Source organism: Podarcis tiliguerta, assembly GCF_965153285.1.
Source record: "Podarcis tiliguerta genome assembly, chromosome: 4".
Taxonomy (NCBI): Eukaryota; Metazoa; Chordata; class Lepidosauria; order Squamata; family Lacertidae; genus Podarcis; species Podarcis tiliguerta.
The window spans coordinates 87152465-87170336 of NC_139537.1; positions in this window are offsets into that span (position 1 = coordinate 87152465).

Consider the following 17872-nt stretch of genomic DNA (forward strand, 5'->3'; position numbering starts at 1 on the left):
CCAGCTCCAGGAACCTTCATAAGGTGTGAGCAGAGAGAGAGAGAATCTGTTTACCATCGGGGGTTGGTTGGTTTCATCTGTACTGCCACACGTGCAGCCCAATGAACCTTCAGAAGGCAGTTGTTGCCATGGGTATTATGTGTATAGGCAGGGCTTTTTTTCAGCTGGAAATCAATGGAGCTCAGTTCAAGCGCGTATCAGGTGGGCACCATTGCCATTCTAAGAGAACAAAGGAGCCATTTGTGGTGAACTTCCAGCACCTCTTTTTCTAGAAAAATATCTCTGTGTAGGTGTATTTTAATGAGCTTAATAGACTGAAAGTTTATGAGCCCTGGGGGTGTGGAAAGTTTGTGTATGAACTGAACAGTGCTTAGTTTATTTTTTTTTGTTACTATTTTATTAATGCTGTTAATATTGTATTATGGATTATAAATGATTTTTTGATTTGTTAATCATATAATATGACATTTGCTTTAATTGTGATGTTTAGCTTATTTTTCAGTAGTTGCTTTGTTAACAGTGTTTTATAGATCGTTATTGTTTCATTGATTATGTGTTGATTATTCTACATTTGCTTTATGTTGTATTTGTGATGTTCAATTATGTTATTATTCTTTATCATTTGTTAGCCTCTTTGAGATTCATTTGAATGAAAAGCGGCATGGAAATGCAAGAACCCAAAATAAATCAAATCAAATGTTCAAATAGCACACTCTCTCTTTTACATAACTCAGTTCTGAAAATGAATAGGAGTTTCTACTAAATCCTAATGAGCCCTAGTGCAAATTAAGCCATCTGAGGATCAAAGACCGTTCAGTGCTGTACCCAATGCACTCATTCTGTCAGTGCAATGAAATTTCCCCTCCTCCTCCTCCTCCTGTCCTTGTGCATTCTGTGTGCCCCCTAAACCTTTATGCTGTTTTTATCAACCTTTTGGAGCATGGGGAGAAGAGGGCAGGTGAGTTCCATTGTACAAACAGAAATCTTTGCGCTAAGAGAAGTGCATTGGATATTGCCTCAATTTAATGCTCTCTCTCTTGGACAAAAAAGCCACAGGTTGCACAGGTAGCTATACAGACACACATGTTTACCTGGTATGGTCTGTGGATATTCAGGTGGCCACAGAAAACCTCAAAAGTCCTCCTGAGCCCCCCTGCATAAACAGACAATAAGGTTATTCAATACTGTGTCTTCCAGATGGTGTTGAACTACATTCCCATCAGACCCAGCCAAAATGGTGAGAGATGATGGGGCTTGTAGTCCAACAACTTCTGGAGGACACCACATAATCCAAAGAAGTTTGAAGATTTCACTTTCTGGGTGAGTTATTTATTTAGGATTCAGTCCAACCAAAGTTAAGTACTTTAAACTCCTACTGATTTCTGTGGGAGAGAGTTAAGCACAGGTTTAGCTCTCCCAGAGAAATCATTGGGTCTTAATCAATCTGATTTAAAGGAGCACAGATTTAGCTGGAATGCGCCCTTAGCTATTTATTTATCCAGGGTTGTTTACTGGATACTGGTACTCAAACAGCTAACAATATGAAAATAATAGCATCCATCAGGCTGCAATAGTCAAATCAGCAAAAAGGTTTGCATTAAAATATACTCCTACCTGACAGGGTTCGGTGAATTCTATGCACACTGTCCTTCTCAAACTCTTGGTAGAGGGGCAGAATATGAATGTTGACCAGTCAAATAATTACTTGTAGCATGGAATTTCATTATTACTACAGACCTCTCTAAAAAGTTTTTTTTTTAATGTTTACTAAAATCATCTAGCTGCAATTGCCTTCTGACATGTCTCCCAGGGGGCTTCTAGATTCTCCTGAACAACAGAAAAAGTACCCATTCTGAAGGTTGAAAAGTGACATTTTCACAATGCCCCAGCAACTGTACATCAAAAGTGCAATGTATTCCTGGAGAATTGCAAATGGCTGCCCCCATGTAACTGTGAGGGCTTCCACCTCTCCCCCTCCCCCAACCATACAATGCCCTTGGTAGCCTTAGAAAGTCGATGATAGGACAGAAAGATGACTGGTCCTCTAGTTATGCCAGGGGAAGTAGACGTTTTCTTGGCACAATTCCTCAGGAAGGCACTGCACATTACAATGTAGAGCAGGGGTAGGCAACCTAAGGCTTATGAGCTACAAGCGGTCCACAGTGGTTGTTTAACAGGCCCACGAGCCACCCGCTCAGCAAGTCCCCGTGTGCTGCACTAAACTGGTGCAGCGCAGCATGGGGACTTGCTTCTGCAGAGCCAGAAACTGCAGACACAGACGCCGGAAATCGTGGGCGCTCACACATGAGTGCACGTGCAATCCAGCCTATGGAGGGATTGCCACTGGAGTGAATCAGCCCAGGTGAGGTAAACCTTGCTGATCCCTGATGTAGAGTCACTTCCTGGGAGGAAGAAGAAGAAGAAGAGTTTGGATTTGATATCCCGCTTTCTCACTACCCGAAGGAGTCTCAAAGCAGCTAACATTCTCCTTTCCCTTCCTCCCCCACAACAAACACTCTGTGAGGTGAGTGGGGCTGAGAGACTTCAGAGAAGTGTGACTAGCCCAAGGTCACCCAGCAGCTGCATGTGGAGGAGCGGGGAATCGAACCTGGTTCACCAGATTACAAGTCTACCACTCTTAACCACTACACCACACTGGCTCCCTTGAAAAGCATTTTTGAAAGGATTAGCAGCTTTAAGCATCTGTAAAATGTAGGTAGGTACTAAGGTAGGTAGGAAGTGGCATACCTCAAACCTTTTAGTACGTATTTTGGGTAAAAAAACTTTGGACCCCCCCCCCATGCCCCCAAAATATTCACACCAATGAGATTACATGGAACAGGCTTTGTGAATACATGAAAATGCCTTGGGGGCAGAATGAGGTTGATCGATCAATCTCTAGTAGCCATTTATACTGGGAAGGATTAACCTAGTTGTATCCCATAGCATTGTCTTTCCAGAAGAAGGTAGAAGTTGGTGACTGGATGCCACAACAGGTACTGCAGTGTAACAGAAATGTTGTAAATCAGAACAGAAGCACCAGCATTATAACTAGTAGTAATAAACCTCGTGTTTGAATGCAGCCCTAGGGCTGACTAGCATGAATTGTTTGTTATGCTGGAAACATCCAAGAAAAACAAACAGGAATCAGTGAAGATCAGAAATAGATTTTGAAAAGACTGTCCCAGAAATTCTTTTACTTTGGAAGACAACAAAGTGTCAAGATAAGTAAGAATGTGATGTCTCATAGCACCAAAGATTAAAGTGAAAACAGCTAAGTATGCCAGCATAATTAATTTAGAGCAAGACAATGAACCATGCGCTTTATACTGTAATACAAATAAGAGCATTTATAATTTATTTTGTGGGTCTGAAACAGAGCTACATCGCACATCAGAAACACGTCGTGTCTCATGGGGAAATTTCATTTCTAGAAAAGTGATACTTATATATAGAAGTCACACAACACAAGCCTCTTATTCACAGAGCTATTAAAAAATGACCCTCATCATTTTCACATTATTAGCATGTGCAAGGAATGTAAGAAGCATCACAGCAGTAGCCTCTTTTCTTTACAATGAAATTGTGTAAGTCAGGGAGAGAAAGCCAGTCTCTTCAATGCCACCCCCTCACACTCGCAAAAGCTAATAATGTTTGCAAAGAGTGCCTGTGGACTTGACTAAAACCACAGTTAAAGTACTCCAGAGAATGATTATTATTTTTCTGCTGATAAACATCTTGGCTTCAATTCTGTACACGCTGAATTCGCTGGGATTTACTCCAATGTAAATGTGTGTAGGATTACATACATGTCATGAAGCTGTCCTCTGTGTTGTGGCTCAGAGACAGATTGCCAGCAAGCCCATGTAAATGGGTTGCATCTCCATAAATATGAATCTGTGCATGTGGTGAATCAACTAGAACATTACTTCACCACGGCCAAAACTAGGACATCAAAAGGCTTACACATAAATGGTCAATAGACTTGGTAGAAAATGGATACAAATCATTATTCTCTTCCAGTGTCTTTAGATGTTCTGCTCAGGTGAACATATGCAGCAGAGTCCACTACTATTTATCCTGCTGAAACCTCCATTGTAGGAGTCCTAAGAACTAAGAAAAAGGGTAAGTCATCCTGGCTAACCAAATGCTAGTGGAAAGTCCACAAGCAGGACATGAGCGTAACAGCATTCATCCCACTTGCGACTGCCAGTAACTGGTATTCAGAGGTTCAGGCACCAGTGACAGAAGAGCTTGGGGTGGCAGTGGCATTGTATTATGTCTGCAAAAATAGAGAGATGCATCTCCCTGCAGTTTCTGCAATCATTCAAAAGGAAAAGGATAGGGACGCAGGTGGAGCTGTGGTTTAAACCACTGAGCCTCTTGGGCTTGCTGATCAGAAGGTCAGCGGTTTGAATCCCCATGACAGGGTGAGCTCCTGTTGCTCTGTCCCAGCTCCTGGCAACCTAGCGGTTCAAAAGCATGCCAGTCTGAGTAGATAAATAGGTACCGCTGTGGCAGGAAAGTAAACGGTGTTTCTGTGTGCTCTGGCACTCATCACTGTCCTCCATGCACCAGTAGAAGCTTAGTCATGCTGGCCATATGACCCAGAATGGTGTCTGTGGACAAACGCCAGCTCCCTTGGCCTGAAAGCAAGATGAGCACCGCAACCCCATAGTTGCCTTTGACTGGACTTAACTATCCAGGGGTCCTTTACCTTCACCTTTCTGCAATCATTCACCCAGATTAACCCTCCTTGCCTTAACTGTCATTTTGCTAATCAACAACAATGACAACATTGAAAACAGAGTTCCTTTAGAAAGACAGGAAGGAAGAGTTGGTATTAGTCTGGTGTATAAGGAAATAAAAACCTTCAAAATTCACAGTTGAGTGAAGCTTTTATTTTGACCAAAGATCACAAAATAGTGGTAAGCTTCCAAGTTCTTCAGAACCTTAATCAGGCAAGGCATTACACAAGCAAACAAACAAACAAACAAACAAACAAGCAAGCAAGCAAGCAAGCAAGCAAGTAAGCAAGCAAGCAAGCAAACAAACAAACAAACAAACACCAAAGTACAAAACTTAGTCTGGATGTTGTAGTCATTGTGTTAGCTTATAGATTCCATTCCAAGATGGAGACTGCAGGCTGAATAAGTCTCAGCTTGGTGGTACAAGTGTCAGACTGTATGCCTAGGATTCTGAGATAAAGAAGCAATGTCAGTTCCCTGTTTCTGGGGGGAAAAATATAAATGAATTATGGCTTGTAACCATGATATATCCAGCCCACACCTTAAACAGAAAAAGAAAGTCATATAATACTTTACCACACAGGATGGACATGGGAAGTATGACAGATTGTGTCATAGCCCTTTGTGCAGTGGAAAAAAAATGTGTTTTGTAAACAACAATTTTCTATTAAGATCAATGCAGGTTGAAATGAATAATGAAAGCGACTCTCCTGGCATGTGGTCAAAGTGTTCCCTTTCTGATGTGTCGAAACATCCTCAGTAGGCTGGCAGGGGTTTTGACTTTGATCCTTCACTCACCAGCTGAGTATTTTGAACACCAACTAATTAGAACCTACAAATGCCGTTAAGAGTGAGATTATTTTCTATGTGCATGAAAAGAGCCAGAAAGAAATTTTACAGTGGCTTCACTGAGTGATAAGCCTATGTACGGAATATACCACTTCAGACTACTGCTGAAGGTTTGCTTAATGGAATAGTTCTCCATCTAAAAATAATGCACTCCTGATGGAAAACTAGTTCACCCTGATTCCTACATTTTATGGGGTTTTTGTGGGGGGTAGGGAGCTTTCACCTATGTGTACCCTTACCTCTAGCCTGAAGTTCTATTGCAGAAACAAATTCATCACCTGAATGAAAACTAGGCCAGTAAGGATCTGGGGGAAACTATGTTAACTGCACATTTCCTGTATGGGATGTTGGTACGGCGAGGGTGGGCAGAAAGTAGAACAGGATCTACTGAAAGTAGAACAGGATCTACTGAATAGTTCTTTGGGTGATCTGAAGTAGATTGGTATGGATTTCTAATGGTAACAACTCTGACCGTTTTCCCCAGTCCTCAGAATACTTGTACAATCATACCTTGGAAGTCGAACAGAATCCATTCCAGAAATCTTTGACTTCCGAAACATTCGACTTCCAAAGCACGACTTCTGGTTGGCTATAGGAAGCTCCTGGGGCCAATCGGGAGCCTCGGGAGCCCTGTCGGATGTTTGGCTTCCAAAAGAACGTTAAAAAACCAGAAAACACTCACTTCTGGTTTTCGATCATTCGGGAGCCGGAATGTTCGACTCCCAGGGCGTTCAGGAGTCGAGGTACGACTGTATATTATAAAGTTATGTTTTATTATGGCTTTTTGTATTGGATCAGATTATTATAAGGTGTGTGTGTTCTTTGTTAACATATTTTGTTGCTGTAACCTGCCTTGCATATAAAGGTAAAGGTACCCCTGCCCGTATGGGCCAGTCTTGCCAGACTCTAGGGTTGTGCGCTCATCTCACTCTAAAGGCCGGGAGCCAGCGCTGTCCGAAGACACTTCCGGGTCACGTGGCCAGCGTGACAAGCTGCATCTGGCGAGCCAGTGCAGCCCACGGAACGCCGTTTACCTTCCCGCTGGTAAGCGGTCCCTATTTATCTACTTGCATCCGGAGGTGCTTTCGAACTGCTAGGTTGGCAGGCGCTGGGACCGAACGACGGGAGCGCACCCCGCCGCGGGGATTCGAACCGCCGACCTTTCGATCGGCAAGTCCTAGGTGCTGAGGCTTTAACCCACAGCGCCACCCGCGTCCCGCCTTGCATATAGTGGTATACAAATTGAAACTGAAATGAAAAATGAAATGAATGGGGTGGGGAGACTTTCTGCCCCTGGCCAATTGCCAATGGGCATGTCCCATGGGGCTAAGTGCAGATGTATAGTTTGTCTGGGGAGGTGTACATAGTTAGCTTGTTGACCTGTCTCTGGCTCCTCCCAGCCAACTGCACAGTCAGGTCATAATGGTGCCTGCCCCCCTTTTTATAATGCCTCATCTTTTTTTATAGTGCCCCATAGGGTCCACCACATTTCAGTGTCCAGTTTTGCCTTATATAACACTGAGTGGTTAGTTGGTTTTGCCTGCATCACACTGAATTGGGGTCAGGGTGGTTCTTTAAATAGGTTTATCAGTTGCTTTCACAGAGTCATTGCGGGGTTAGTAGGAAAGGGCTTACACTGGAAACTGGTGAGCACCTTGAGGCACCATCTAGAAGCTGAAGGGGGAGGGGAGCATCTTCAGACTTACCCATCAATGCCTCAAGTAGAAATGGTAGGGACAAGGGCCCTCCTTGAGGACTGCCCAGCTCACAGATTCAATGCCTCAAGGCCGGAACAGATAGTGAGCTGGGCAGAATTCCCTAGGCACAAATAGCTTGCCAGCAACAAAAGGCCAGGAATAGGTAAATAACTACTGTGGGGTCTCAAGCAAAGGTAGCTCACTCAAAAACCTGCAGAGTTGGTTTAATTTTTACAGCTCTCAGACTTATAAGAGCCCACACTGATCATCAATAAGTAATTAAGCATTTCCCTCGGCAAAACTTCAATTATACTGAATAAAAATTGTTACCCATTTTAAATACCAAACCAAGATGTCTGTCTCATCATTTATGTGGGTCTGGATGCAACAACATTACACACACACACACACACACACACACAGGTAGGATGATGAAAGCTGGGAAATGCGGTAACTAGGATTTTTTTAATATATAAACTGTTGCTTTAGTTCAGGATACCTTCCAACATTTCTCCAGTGAAAATAGGGACTTCCTATTCATTCATTCATTCATTCATTCATTCATTCAGACCTCTCCCATCTGACTGGGTTGTCCGAGCCACTCTGGGTGGCTTCCAACATATATAAAAACATAATAAACATTTGAAAAACTTCCCTATACAGGGCTGTCTTAAAATGTCTTCTAAAGGTTGTATAGTTACTTATCTCCTTGGCTCAGGGGTCACATAACTCCATACCCTCCAACATTTCTCCAATGAAAATAGTGGCGTTCTAAGGAAAAGCGGGGCATTCCGAGATCAAATCAGAATCCAGGACAGCTTCTGTAAATCCAGGACTGTCCCTGGAAAATAGCGTCACTTGGAGGGTATGGTTCAGCTGTTGTACTACTACTATTTACTTACTTACTTACTTACTTACTTACTTATTATTATTATTATTATTTCTGGACTCTTTTGTACCAGGCCTCAGAAGGAGGATCTTAGCAGTCCAGTAAAAAGCAAAGTTAATCCTGCAAGTTTGAAGTCTGCCCACCAAGGGCTCTAATACTGTATAATTGGAAATAAGCCTCTAGATGAGAACCTCATCCTCTTGCTTGAACTGAGTGGGAGAAAAGACATGATGATTTCACTGGTTGTGTAGTTTAGGCTCAGTGAGAGAGTGTGGGGAGTCTCCTAGTCACTGGGGTGCTTCACAAAGCCTGAGGAGCATCTCCCTGCACAAATGGAGAGACATATAGTCGCCCTTCTAAGGCAGATTATGGCTCCAGGGTACTTGGGAATAGGTTACCATTCCATGTGATTTATGCACATGTGTTGTAAGGTGAGCCCCCCACACTTACATTTTGTATGGTGCTGAGAGATATCAGGAGACCCCTATTTCCCCCAAAGAGCTACAGTACTTACAGTGGTTTAACAGCCAACCCCTCTTCTCAGGGAACTCTAGTTCTATGAGGAGAATAGGAGTCTCTGAACAACTCTCAGCACACTTAACAAACTACACTTCCCAAAATTCAACGAGGGAAGACATAACGGTTTAAAGTGGTCTGATACTACCTTGAAGTAACAGTGCTGATGGGACCCAAGGCAGAAGCGATGAAAAGTATGCCAATGAAGTAACATTGCAGAATAAATTGTATCAAAATGTGGGAAAGTGTTATTGACGCAAGTTGCAGAATCCAGCTTCTCTTGATCTGCTGATTTCTTTATTATTTTAACCCAGAGGACTCACATCCCTGTTTTTAGGCTATCAACTCACAAAGAAGAGCCATGTGGATTTCAAAAACTCGATACAAAGTACAAAAAATGGAAAGGTGCCAGAAACATAAAAGGTAAAGGTACCCCTGCCCGTACGGGCCAGGCTTGACAGACTCTAGGGTTGTGCGCCCATCTCACTCAAAGAGGCCAAGGGCCAGCGCTGTCCGAAGACACTTCCGGGTCACGTGGCCAGCGTGACAAAGCTGCTCTGGCGAGCCAGCATCAGCGCAGCACACGGAAACGCCGTTTACCTTCCCGCTAGTAAGCGGTCCCTATTTATCTACTTGCACCCGAGAGTGCTTTCGAACTGCTAGGTTGGCAGGCGCTAGGACCGAACAGCGGGAGCGCACCCCGCCGCGGGGATTCGAACCGCCGACCTTTCGATCGGCAAGCCCTGAGGCTTTAACCCACAGCGCCACCCGCGTCCTGCCAGAAACATAGTTTAGTGCATTTTGAATTACTCATAAGATCTGCACTGTGAGTAGATTCTCATAGGTCATGGCATGGTGGGGAAACGGTCAAATATTCAGTCTAAATTTGTGAGAGTTCACATTTTACCTTTAGTTTCAAGTATTTATTTCTGAGAAAATCCCACTACTTTCCATTGACATTGCTGTCTATTTAAGATTGGCCTTCAAGTCCAGTCTCCTGTTTTGCCTCTCCGCTCTATTGAAATTGGTATCTCTGATCAAATGCAACTGGGATAAATTCTTTCAAAAATCCCATGTCTCTGAAATGTACATGCAAACCCTAAAATCCCTTTCAACCATTTGTGCTTCGCATTTCAATAAAGTGAAATCGGCTGTATAACAGAGACAAAAGCGGTTTTACACCTTCAAAAGAGATGCCAGTTTATCACTCCAGATGCTTTGCAACAAAAGCTGTCAAGCAGTGACACCATTAAGATGTGGAAGAAATGCACCTGAGACTTTTGCCGAGACACTTTCCTCACTCCTCTCTGCTTTAAAAACCAAAAGGCTATTTGTCAGCTGTGCACAAGCCAGACTCAGTTTATTTATAATCTAGCTCAGCCTTATCAAATCAATTAGGGCTGGAGATGGAATTTTAAATACTGCTGTGAGGTCAAATTAATGCAGCACAGCTGGAGCACCAGCTTTTAACCCAGGGATGCATGTATTCATTTTTATTATACTTCTGTATACATTAGAACACAAGAAGTCCCTGTTGAATTAGAATGTAATCCTTTGTTGTTGTTGTTTAGTCGTTTAGTCGTGTCCGACTCTTTGTGACCGCATGGACCAGAGCACGCCAGGCACTTCTGTCTTCCACTGCCTCCCACAATTTGGTCAAACTCATGCTGGTAGCTTCGAGAACACTGTCTAACCATCTCGTCCTCTGTCTTCCCCTTCTCCTTGTGCCCTCCATCTTTCCCAACATCAGGGTCTTTTCCAGGGAGTCTTCTCTTCCACCATGAGGTGGCCAAAGTATTGAAGCCTCAGCTTCAGGATCTGCCCTTCCAGTGAGCACTCAGGGCTGATTTCCTTACGAATGGATAGGTTTGTTCTCCTTTCAGTCCATGGGACTCTCAAGAGTCTCCTCCAGCACCATAATTCAAAAGCATCAATTCTTTGGCGATCAGTCTTCTTTATGGTCCAGCTCTCACTTCCACACATAGCTTTAACTTTACGGACCTTTGTTGGCAAGGTGATGTCTCTGCTTTTTAAGATGCTGCCTAGGTTTGTCAGCCTTCTTTATGGTCCAGCTTTCACTTCCATACATCACTACTGGGAAAACCACAGCTTTTACTATACAGACCTCCTACCTGACTAGAATGTGATCCCACCTGAAGTAGTTGAACTCTGATCATTGGCCATGATGGCTGAGGGTGATGGGAGTTGGACTCAAACAACACCTGAAGGGCCAAAGGTTTCCCAACTCTGGATTAAACCAAAGCTTCATCTGGTCCAGCACCTTGTTTTCTACAACGGTCAAGTCGATCAAGTAGCCTTCCACTGATGAATGGTATTCTGTGGCATTCTGTTTTTTACTTTCGCCATTCCATATGGCCATCATGACTGATAACCATTGTTAGACCTGTGTGCCATGCATTTGTCTATTCCTCTTTTAAATACAATGAAGCTAATATGCATTTTTTCCCCACTTTATGGCAACAAATTCCACACATTACATAGCTGTTGTATTGAGTTCTTTATTTTGCTATTTTGAAGCTACTGCCAACCAATTTCATTTCGACCAGTGTCATAATGACTTTCTACATACAATTTATGGGTGGGGTATAAATAAATTATTATTATTATTATTATTATTATTATTATTATTATTATTATTATTGAAAGGAGTTTGTCTATCTCTGTGTCCATTTGTTCTCCATAGGTTTGGCCGGCTCTTGAGATATTGTTGCCATATTTAGCATGAGGGTTTGTATGCAGGTCACCATTTCAAAGCAAGATGGTGGACCTAAATGCAACTTTGGTGTGATTTCACCCTTTTCTTTATGTGATGGGTTCGATCTCATAAAATTACACTATCCATTTACCCCTCCCCCTCCCACGGATTCCCAGGCAGTGCTGAGAACTCCCTGCTAGTAATTTTATAACAGTGATTTCTCCCATTCCAAATTGAACCCCTCGATCATTTTGGTCCGTGTATACAATACCCTCTTTTTTTAGATGGAGGGATCTATGCTGATAAGTTGCACCAAAGTTGCACTCTGGTCTGCCGTTTCTGATGATGGAAAAAAATACTGATCTCTTTTTTGTTACAATTTTTATTAACATTGATGTTTTAAATTATATTTTCAGATTCTTTCTATCTTTTTTGAGAACTCTTATGAATCAAAGGGTTTTATTATAGATTTTGAAACAAACAAACAAACATATAAATACATTTTTTGAAATTAAGAAAGAAAAGGAGAAATGAATAGAAGTTTGAGAGTTTTTAAATTATTATTATTTTAATATCTCCCTCCCTGCATTTTCCCCTTCTAGCTACTTTAGAGTGTGACAAGAAAAGGGCCTTTGATGTTGCCAGCTTGATGAGCATAAAAACCAAGCACAACCAGTCAGGCAAAAATAATATTTATCTTTGTGCTTTTTATCATTAACACATTGCTTACATTTCAGGTTGTTACCCTTATGGCATGCCCCCCCATACTTTACTTATTTTACTTATTAATTGTTAAGATGATCAGTTAAAATGCAAAACATATCATTTTTAAAAGATGCGGAAATTCAGGTACATAGCAGTATGTGAGTTGCTTTCTTTCCATTTCTTGTTTCTTTCTTATCTCCAAACCTATGACTTCATGTGGTCTCTCTCCTATACGTGACATTAGATGCAAGGAACCGTCTCATAAGTGCGTGTAAGAGATTTACAATAGGGATTAACAACAGGCAACTTCTGTATACATGAGCACCAGAGAATATCTGGAATAAAAATGTTTCTTTACCTTAATCTATAGCAGTAGTTTGCTGTGGACAGTGCTGGATTTGGTTTACTTGCAGAATCTATCTCATGAAATAATTTGGGAAATGGTAGTAGTTTCCTAATCACCTATCTGCCTATGCAGTTGATATGGTTATAGAGGCTATTTTCTCTGCAATGGAAAGGCATACTAGAGAGCCATGGTTAATCATGGCTTTTCATACTGTGATTTTACGGTGGACACATGGCAGAATATGGAATGCCTGCCCTTTTATTTCTGCCAATATTCTCTGCTGGCACACATCCATGCATTATTGACAATGCCGATCCAAAGAACTGCACGCTTTTTATGATGTACAACTGGTATAGGATTGCCGGCATAGTTATGAAGTGTCCACTAAAATATAGCACAACTATAACATATTAAAGGGCAGTAAAAACACTGTATTTACACAGTTCACAATGCTTTGATTTTTAAAAGAATATGAACTTAGCATTGATATGGAAACATACATGGAAAAAATACACTGTACATTCACTCCCAGTGGAAGGATTGTGGATGGAGGCCTATTAACCTTACTAAGATCACAGTAGGTGTTTGTAGTGAATCATCTGACTCCTTCATGTGAATGTGCATTATAAACTTTATAGTCAGCAGAGTGAACAACAGTGAAATCCTAATAATATCCATTCAGAAGTTAGTCCTATTGAATTCAGTGGTGCTTATTCTAGGTAAATGAGGTTTGGGTTATACAGTAGCTTGCCCTACCTTCTGCTGCAGAATGGCATGAAAAGCTGGCCTCACCTCTGCATTAATCCTGGCCAGGCAATAGCCGGGGTTTGGATTGCACAGCAAAAACAAAACAACAAAAGCCATCAGCAGGGACAAATGTACGGTTCTACAGTTAGGCAGGAATAAACTGCTGCACAAATATCAGATGAGTACACTTGGTATGCCAGTAGAGGATATAAAAAGGATCTAGGGGTCTTAGGAGACAACAAGCTTAGCATGGGTCAATAGTGTGATGCAGCAGCAAGAAAAAAGCTAATTCTATTCTAGGTTGCATCAACAGAAGTATAGTGTCCCGGTCAAGGGAAATAGTATCACTGTTCTATTCTGCATTGGTCAGACCACAGCTGGTGTACATTGTCCAGTTCTAGGCACTTCAATTTAAGAAGGATATTGAGAAGATCGAACGTGTGCAGAGGAGAGCAACCAAGATGATCAAGGGTCTTGAAACCAAGCCTTACGGGGGATGGTGGATGCAGGTATGTTTAGCCTGCATAAGAGGAGACTGAGAGAAGACATGATAGCCATCTTCAAAAATCTAAAGGGCTGTCACAGAGAGGATGGAGTAAGGTTGTTTTCTCCTGCTCTGGTGGGTAGGACTCATGCCAATGGATTCAAGTTACAAAAAAGGAGATTTCCAAGACAGGAATAATTTCCTGATGGTAAGAGCTGTTTGACATTTGAACTGACTCCCTCAAAAAATTGTGGCGATCACACAGGGTCCCTGGATGTTTGATGGTCTATTGATCCCTGTGCCACCACTGTGATGGCCTCTTCGCTGCCACCAACCCGTTTCCCACGGGTATACACAGAGTCCAGACGGTTGTTAACATTAACAAATAATCAAGTTTATTTTTATAAGCACATACGAGTTTAAGTGTCAGTTAATTTTTCTTGTCAGTTTCTTAATCTTAGTTTCTATACTGACCTAACAACTTCAAACTGATTATCCCAACTATCTATCTGACTCCACCTAACAGTTCCTCTCACTCTCTCACAACACAACTCGACCAACCCACAGACCTATCCTCCCTCTTCCTTCTCCAACTCTCAACTCTCAAATGACTTCCACACAACTCTGACTCTCACTCTAACTCCTCCTATCAGTTTCTCTCTGGCCAATCACATCACACTCATTTAACCCTTTCCTTATGACCCAGCATGGTGTCACCTAGGAGGGCAAACGCCACAATGGTGGACTCTTCTTCTTTGGAGATGTTTAAGCAGAGGTTGGATGGCCATCTGCCATGGGGGATTTCAGGTGAGATCCCTTCATCGCCTGCAGTTCGACTACAAGACCCTCAGGTCTCTTCCAGCTCTACAATTCTATGACTATTTGAAGCCTCAATTGACATTGCTTTTAACAGAATGTAGTCTGAAGCAAACAAGGTTAGGCATGCCCAATCACAGCAAAACTACAAAAGCTAAATGCAAGTTTTACTTGGGCCAAATTATTCATCTATTTATTGTCTCAATGAACTCAACATATTCCAGATTTCATAATGTTCCCTGGCTTAGTGTCAGAAGATGTGCTTGCAGTTTCCCATTCTTAATGAATGAAGATTCTCTGAGCAACACTCCCTCACCAACTTTAAAAATAGAAAACACCCCCTTTTCTTGAGAAAATTAATTGTGCTTAATCCATTTCACACTTTTAATGGTATAATTAGCCTCCCCAGATGCATAGTCATTATGGTGGTTCCCTAATATATGTGATTTTAACCATCTGTCAGCTCAGTCAGAGATTCAACTGCTTAGTTATAACATTTGGAAACACCATATTAATTATGCTCCATGGAGGTTAGGTCTTCAAAGCAATGAATGACTTTACTTTTAAAATTTGATACATTTGTATTATTTACTATAAAAATGCTACCTTGAAAAAATTGATCGTTATCTGAAAATCTCCTAATTCTTTCATCAGCTCAAGAAACTGAAGTTTCGAACAATTTAGGGCATGATTTAGGATTTTTTTAAAGTCTCAATTTTGCAATGCAGTTCTCCAGTCAGCTAATGGGTATAAAAATGCATATATCTAGGGGAAATTGTACATATGTTTGCATATATTAGGGAAAACAGCACACACAAATATACTATGTTAAGGGAAAATGCTTTGCAAAAAAACAACAACAAACAAACCTATGCAAAATAGCATAGAAAATTGTGTGCACTTGGTGATATTTGCACTAAAATGCTGATGGAGTTCCATGTGAACTTTTTATCACTTAATTTTCAACCTGATGTAGAGAACTAAATGTAAGATTGGAAAAAAAATGAGAAATGAGAGGAACCAAAATGGACAGTTTCTCAGTACCTAAATCAGCTTGCTATATGTCTGAACTGTATGAACTTCAGTCTGCCAGTGGAGATTCCTCACGATAGGAATACTCTCCTTAGTGGGTGAGTGGGGAGTTATTGCTACAATCTACAATTCAAGACACAGATTCACAGCTGGTGTGAATTAGGCTACTGAAAGGATTGATTATACTATAGGATTAAGGCCAATAAAAGAGAAATTGAAAATCAACAGCAGGATGCCCTGAACTGAATCTGGCATAGAGCATCTGAGTTATCACCAATGAACTGAATCTAATTCTTGCAGGTGATCGGAGATTGAAACATACAAGCATGAACCTTATGTAGATACTGGACTTACTGTAATTATTATGTGGTTAAAGATGACATTCACTGTTGAAGGAACTGCTTTGGTAGTGCAGTTGTCATAGGCACAAACAAATTTGAGGTGTCAAGAAAGGATATCATATGGTTCATTATTGTTGCTGCTTTTTAACTGTGAGGGAGGGCAAGAGGCATATGTGGGATTTTCTGCCTCATGTGCCAAAATAGCATTTTACAATGAACAGTCCCTGAAGTGAATGGGTTAGGCGATGCTAATGCAGAAAATCTCTGCACTTCCATGCATGCTCTGTAGAATGGATTGTATTTCTTTTGTGTGAATATATCTTTTATAATTTCCACGCTGCCACTTAAACTTGCCTGCCACTTAAACTAGGTGTATGTGGGTGGGGAAAATGTCATTTGCTACTCTGGTTCAGGCAGCAAAATGACAGACAAAGTAAAAATCCTGGTACCATGTAGTCACAGATCCCAGGAATGTATTTTCACTTCTGCCCCAATAGTATTGGTATTCACTATATGAAGCCATTCTGTATCTGTTGCGTGTATATGGAATTACTATAGGAAATTGCCACAAGTTTTTTTTTCTTCCATTAAATCGGCACGTTCAATTACATTTTTCATTAAAGGCACACATGGACACAGAACACTTATTTCACTTGAAAAGAAATAAAGTATATGCTTCAGTGTTATTTACCTTAGTCTGAGAATGTTCAGTATCTTTTGCAACTCAGCTATACAAAAGAAACTAAAAGATTGACTCAAAAGCAACATAGCTGACAACTTAGATCAAACAAATTGATGTCTTTGCTGCAGGTTTCCAATAAAATGCTTTCTATTTTTGTTCTTTGATTGTCTCTACTAGACAATTGGGGCTTGTTTGTCTAAGAACTAAAGCTGTAGAAAAGTCTTGTCTGTCGTTTCCATTGGATTTAACTGATGTGGATGGCCTGCAAGTATCATGATGTGAAGATCTCTCCAATATGGCAAGGTTTGGAAAGGAAAGTTCAGCCTATAGGGCAAGATGGAAATTATGAAAGACATATTCACACAAAATAAGCTCAGTCCATTCCATAAAATACTGATGGAAGCACCGAGATTCCTCACACAAGCTTAGACTAACTTAAGTGTCAGGAGATGGGGGTTAGCATATCAACTGGTCAATGGAACAATGGAACAATACAGTGGTGCCTCGCAAGACGAAATTAATTCGTTCTGCGAGTTTTTTCGTCTTGCGAAGCACGCTTTCCCATAGGAAATGCATTGACGGTTTCCCATAGGAATGCATTGCCGGTTTTAAGAAAAAGACGAAGCAAGCCCATAGGGAAATTCATCTTGCAAAGCAACTCAAAAAACAAAACACTCTTTCGTCTTGCGAGTTTTTCGTCTTGCGAGGCATTCGTCTTGCGAGGTATCACTGTATATTGTCTTCTAAGCCATACAGATCTCCTCCCCCCATACATCCAGGAATGCTCATTGAAACTTGCAAATAGGTGTCACTGTCCGCCAATACAGTTGTCCTCTGTGACTTCAAGAATGACACCACTTTGCTGGCAGGGATTTAGAGAGAGGATCCCCCCCCCCCCCAGTTATGGAGGGAGTGTGCACTGACAAAAAGATTTTTGTCTAATGAGCATCAGGAGGTATCTATTACATTGAAGACTACTGTACAAAAGACCCCCCTAGCTTTCATTTCTAAATATATGAGATGGCCATACTCAAAGAATGCAATCTAAAGAAGTAGTACCTTGGGTCCTGAACACCTTGGTACTCAGATGTTTTGGCTCCCAAATGTCATAAACCCAGTGGCGTAGCGTGGGGGGTGCAGGGGGGGCAGTCGCACCGGGCGCAACATCTGGGGGCGGGGCGCTCGCACTCGCAGCTCTCTGCCCCCTGCTAAAATCCACGGGTTAGGGGGCGCAAATTACTTGCCTTGCCCCAGGTGCTGACAACCCACGCTACGCCACTGCGTAAACCCGAAAGTGAGTGTTC